This window comes from Ailuropoda melanoleuca, chromosome 11, assembly GCF_002007445.2.
Source record: "Ailuropoda melanoleuca isolate Jingjing chromosome 11, ASM200744v2, whole genome shotgun sequence".
NCBI classification, from domain to species: Eukaryota; Metazoa; Chordata; class Mammalia; order Carnivora; family Ursidae; genus Ailuropoda; species Ailuropoda melanoleuca.
This window is the reverse complement of record NC_048228.1, coordinates 42,598,531-42,604,640: the sequence shown is the minus strand read 5'-3', so window position 1 is coordinate 42,604,640 and position 6,110 is coordinate 42,598,531. Positions and strand designations below refer to the sequence as shown.

The window sequence follows — 6,110 nt, the reverse complement described above, 5'->3', positions numbered from 1 at the left end:
ATCTTTGGTGAATTTTAAGCCATCCAAAAGATTTTGTTTATATTTTTGAAAAGTAGCTTTTTTGAAGACGCTATCTATCCTCTCTTGAGTATAAATAGGTAATTTGTTGTCATTAAAAAAAATAGTGTGGACTGTATTTCTTTTATAAGCCCCCAAGTAGAAGGGGAGATATTACTCTTTGCGTAATATTTCTTAGAGATATTAAGTTTTCAATAGCAACTACTAATAGGTAGCCCAGACTCCCTATATGTAGTCTGTGTCCATTTAATTCATTTCAGTTAGGAGGTTATCTCCAGACTATTTGTGTTTCCATCATAGTTTTTGTTACTCTTTTTTTTTTTAACCTTAGCAAGACATCATCATTCCATCTCTTTCTAAAAAGAGGAAATACATAAATCATGCTGGGTATTTGAAATATAAAAGTTCTAAGGGGTTTGCTTATGCATAAGTAAAACAACGTGTGTTGCTGTGTCTGCTAACGAAGACAAATTAATTGAAATCTGGGGATATTTACAGTACAGTTAAGAGCTTTACTCAATTACTGAGAAGATGGACAGACAGATTAAATACAAACAATCTGTCCCCTGATTCTAATTAGAACTCAAAACCAACCCTTAAGGGCAAGAATGGATGTTGGTATTAAGCTGGGCATCATAAAACACGGAGAATTAATATATTAGAAAAAGCCAGAAAACAAGTATAGAGCCACATCAAACTTGTTAAGATCTCTCTCCCTTTTAAATTTCTTAATACTTCCTCTTTTCTGGGGACATTTCAACTTCTAAGGAATCCCAGTAATACAATTCCCGTTTGTCTTTCTTGAGTGCCTGAGTTTTAGGTAAGAAGTCAAGGAATCTGTTCTTTAGATCCATTACTGAGTTGTCAGAGAATTCACCTTAGACATCTTGGAGGACTGAAATACTGGCAAAACTTGAAAATAAATAACATTCTCTTTCCACTCAGCAGAGGTATGCTCTTAGTGGAAGACCTTTAAGTGAGAATAAAGGATAAACTATGAGTTTTTTAGATCTGGAATTTAGTTTGAGGTATGTGTAAGGAATACACAACCAGTGTGATAAAAAGATGGAGAATCTATAAATTTTTTTCTACATCTGAAAGGCTGCTGAAACTCAGTCTGTCCTTGGCTTTCAACTGTATTATTTTGTTTTATTACTTAATCTCAGGGATTTCGGATTGAGAAGTAGATGGTTTCTGAGTAATGTTCTTTTGTGCTGTGTGTACTGGTGAATTTGAATCGTTTTGAAAGTACAACCTGATAGTAAGAAAAATAAGTAAGAAAAGATAAGTAAGAAAAACTAAGTTCTCAAGAAAAAAAATCACTGAAGAAGAAATACTATTGTACCTTTCCAGAAAAGAGTATAGGTTTAAGTGTAAAAGAGCAAAGTGTCCTGGGTTTAAATCTCCAGTGAGGTCCTTTCAGGTTTTGCTTGGTATAGTAACGGCCAAAGCTCTGAGAATTTTTACTGGTCAGGGCTTTATTTACTGTGTGATCTTGGACTCTCCAGGATGGAGGGTAGGGGGTAAGGGACAGGGCAGGAAGGGTAAGGAATGTGCAACAGGTGGTAATAAGTGGTTTGAGTCTGATTACTTTGCTGTCTTGGCCAAAGCCGAGTTGGTGTTTACCAACAGTGCCTTAGCAGTTTTGTTGTGAACTTCTGGCCTATTCAAGTGTGTTTTCTTTCCACTCGATTAGTGTCCAGGTTGGTTTCATAGGGCTGAGAGCAGGCAGAAGTGCTGCAAAATCCAGCCCATGCATTTTGTTTCTGTTCTTAGTGCTTGCAGGGCTGTAGGCGCAGCTCAGTCACCTGTGGTTATTTTCCTATGGTATCTGCCGGCTGGTAGTAAAAGGGTTCTTTCCTGGTGAGTTGAGCTTATGAAATGCTGATCCCTTCTTTCTGCCATGTGTCAGTTTTTGGTAAAGGTGAGCGCTGTGGAAAAGCAAGATGGAGGAGGTGGATAGAGCCTCAGCTTGGAGGCCAGTGGAAGGCACAGCCCCTCAGTTAGTCACCCCTGGGTTTGGAGGAGGTTGACGATAACAAGAACCTGAGGCATCTATTCCACAATGGTCACGTTTTCCTGAGAAAAAAAGCCCCTGAGATTTAAGATCCAGCAATGCTTGGTTACTCTTTAAATCCATGGCTAAAGGACTAACATTTCTCCCAGATGGAGAAGGGTATTTAAAAGTGAAATTGTTAATTGTCAACTTTGCCATGAAGTTAATGCTCTTCATGGGAAGAGTTCAAGCCTCAGATTGAGTCTTGAAATGGTAACTCGTCTTGTCTTCACTACTCAAACTCAAACTTTGTAAGATTATGATGGTTTCAGTGGCTAATTAGAAGCACATTTGGAAATGGGGGGATTGTTCTGATGAGATTCAAGGAATGTTCAGTTTTCAGAGGTTATTGTGTACATGTGTGCTTTTAAGCAGCATCTATACCTAACTGTGGCATTGCTACAATTAATCTTTATACAGGACAGATCTAATTGTGTCAATCCCTTGTTCTAAAACCTTTGATGGATCCTGGGATTCCAATTATCCTAAAACAGTAACACTAAACTCTTTAGTATAGTGACTAAGCTTTTCAAAGCCCTTCCTTTTTAGCTTCTCCTTCCTGCACAAGGGCTCCTCATTGTTCACACTTCTGATTTTTTGCTCATGGATTTCCATTCTCCAGGAATTCCCTTTGCCTGGAAAGTCCCACTTGGTTCTCGGTGGTCCATTTCAACTGGAACTTTCTCTGGGAGAATTTATCCAATTCTATGCAGAAAAGATAAATCATTTCATCTTGTCTGCCTCCGTGGTGCTTTGTACATACTTTGAATAATTATTTTGAATAATTTTTATTATTAAAATATTACTACCAAACAACTATAGTGAGCTCCTTAATGGTTATATTGGTGGTAGAGGACCTACCTGCCTCCTAGTGCTTAGCTCAGGGCCTGAAACATATAGTAGATGTGTGTTAATGTTTCCTTAATAAATGGGCAAGCAAAGTTATGAATGAATGAAGTACTAGTGGGCTCCAATTTATGCAGATAGTTTTTTTTTTTCCCCCAAAGGTACCATTTGAAAAATATCTATTTGGACTCAGAGTTCATTTTCCAAAAGTAACAATGCTATAAAATATAATTCACTTTCTAGCAGCCCACGCATGTCTATTTAATTCCTATAATAGATGAAATCTGTGCTTTTGAAATGATAAAGCAAAAACAAAGTAAAACAAGAAACTACTGTGGAATCGTCTTTTTCTTTTGAAAAAACACAAAGTACACTTGAGTTTAAAGGTAATAGAAACAGTTCTAATAGATACATATTTTCCCAATTGGTTTTTATATTATACTATAAAATCTGTAATCTATCAAATCCCAGTGGGGGGTCCTGGGTTTGGCTGTGAGGAGTAGTAATGGAATTAAATTTAGAGATTCTGCTGCCTGTGGATGGGCAATAATTTGAATTAATCAAACAAAGTAGAAATACTAATTTTGGCTATTTCATAATTATCTTGAGTGCTAGTGCTTGAAGGAAGTTGGATTTCATTAAAGGAGAATGTGGAGGTGGATGGAGAGGAGGAAATTCAGAGGGGCATCTTTTTTCATGTTACTGATTTTTTATTATATGGATCTTCCTTTCATCTCATTTGAGCATTTAGGCCAAATCCAAAGTTTCCTTCTGAAAAAAAGTGTCTTCCTCTACAGTTATTTCTGCTGCCTGACATATAGACGGGTGTTGTTCTCCATTGAACCAAAATACAAATGGGCTTCATTTCATTTTCAGAGCAGTAATACTTCTGGCACTTGTATACCTCTGCTGTTTAGCACACAGATAATTTTTCAATCAAGAACACATCATGCGGGGTGCCTGGGTGGCTCAGCCATTAAGCGTCTGCCTTCAGCTCAGGTCATGATCCCAGGGTCCTGGGATCGAGCCCCATGGCAGGCTCCCAGCTCAGCGGGGAGTCTCCTTCTCCCTCTGCCTCTCCTCCGGCTTGTGCTCTCTCTGTCTCTCTCTCTTAAATAAATAAATTAATCTTAAAAAAAAAAAAAGAAGAATGCATCATGTTTGTGTTTTAGTCACCAGCCAGGGACCTTAAGCTCAAATTGTTCCTTATGCAGTATCTCTGAGAAAAGTGGAAGAGCAAGCATTGATATTTAAGAGTAATAGTCTTCTCAGTTTTCTAAATCTTCCATGCTTTCTATTTTTATCAAATTATATGACCAGAAGCTTACCTGTCGCACTCACTTTACAACACCTTTTCATTACATTGTCTTCATCACACTGTGCTTTAATGTAGTGCCCTAGATGTTACTGAGTTGACATAAAAAAGAGAGGCTGCATGGACAATATCTTGGCACTTTTTCATATGTATTTCAATATTCCTTACATAAAGATCTCCATAAATTCATTTTTGCCATTTTTAATTTTACTGCTTTAAAAAGTGTGCTTCTTCTGACTAACTAGGGTTGTTTCTTCGGTTAGAAGAAAAGAGACTAAGAAATCACCATTTTTCTCAGTTTGGATTGTCACCCAAGAAGCTTGGAACTAAATTGGATGCTTGGCTGTGCCCTGGTCAAGGTCTTCTTATGACACAGTTTGCATTCTTGTATGCACCTATCATTCCATACCCTTTAACTAAGTTAACTCAAAGCCATTATGGAAATAGATTGAATTACCTTCATTTTGTATATTTTTTACTCTGTTTAGACATGTAGTTAAATATTTATAAGTCTCTATCTTGTAACTTCAGTATTTTAGAGCCAATAATTTTCCAGATTTTTTTTTTTTTTTTGTGGTTCCTAGAAACATTCGAAGTACTGTTTTTATACTCCCTGATGGATAAAATAGACTGGCCACAAATGTTACATTTCTTGAAAAACTTAGAAGAGGAGTCATGTCTGAATAATTCTGAAAATAGATATTTAAGACCAAACATGGGTGTTTTTTTCAATACATGTATTACAAATGTGTACAAGAGTTCCCTTAGGTATATTTCTGAGAAACAGAAAACTTTTTGTTACAAATGAAATCTATCAATAAACTGAAGCTTATCCCTATAGCTGGGGTTGTTTTCTTCCCATCACATTGAGTTTTCAGAAAACAAAGTAATTTTTCAAATTTCCTGAGGGGGAAAAATAGCTTCATTTTGTCCTGAATTTTTTATTTTTCTTTCTTTGAGTCTCACAGACTCTCATAATGATAGTCACTCTAATGAATTAAGTATCAGCCAAGTACCAAACACTCCATGAGATGCTTTTACATATGTGACTTGTAATTCTAGAAGTAGTTAAAAGTGATTAGTAATTCCAGAAGTAACATCTGTTCTCTCTAATTCAAATATTATTATTCCCATTACATAAGAATGTTTAGCCTTGGAGAGATAAAGAAGCTCACCTAAGGTAACATAGAAGGGATAGAGAGCCAAGAACAAAAAACCATGTCTGCTTAAGTCCAGAGAGCCCTGCTATTTTTACTCTATTACCTTCCTCTTGGTCCTTTTTTCTTCAGTTATTAATTTTAAAGTCATAAAAGTCTATGTGTTTTATGAGTTTGACATACAGTACAGACTTTGGTCTCAACATGGTCTCCACAAACTGGCTTTGGAAGTTTCTTACAGCTCTTTCAGGTGACAGTGTCTTGTGCTGATGAGTTGGGGCCCCTGGGGTGAGTTACCACTATGAAAGTTCTCTTGTGAGAGAAGAGACTCTAGCAACCTCAGACTGCCAACTGAATCAATCTGTAGTGATCAGCCTGACCAGACAATTTTCTGGTGAGAAGTAAATAGAAAAGAATATCCATGGGGTGTCAGTGATCTATCCTCAGAACTTAATTCCCATACATGGGACATATACCCCAGGAACTTTGTGAGCAAGAGGTGAAGGTGGAGGAAGGAGAAGGTGCAAGTGGTCCTTGGTCTGAGGACTGGAGACCCAACTTAGGAAAGCTGAAATGTAGCAGGAGAGGATGATTTTGCTGGAGGGAGCACCTGAGAAGGGGAGAAAGTTGAGTTGGTGGTAGTACTCACTGGTCACACAAAAGTGAAGTGAGCAATAAGGGAAGTGATTTCCAAGCCAATCTTTCTCAAGGAAGGACA

General features: G+C 37.3%; 1 protein-coding gene across 2 annotated transcripts in view; it reads left to right on the top strand.

The window, feature by feature from the left end:
• ARHGAP24 (Rho GTPase activating protein 24) overlaps positions 1–6,110 on the top strand; it is a 500,478-nt gene that overhangs the window by 845 nt on the left and 493,523 nt on the right. The window lies entirely within an intron of this gene.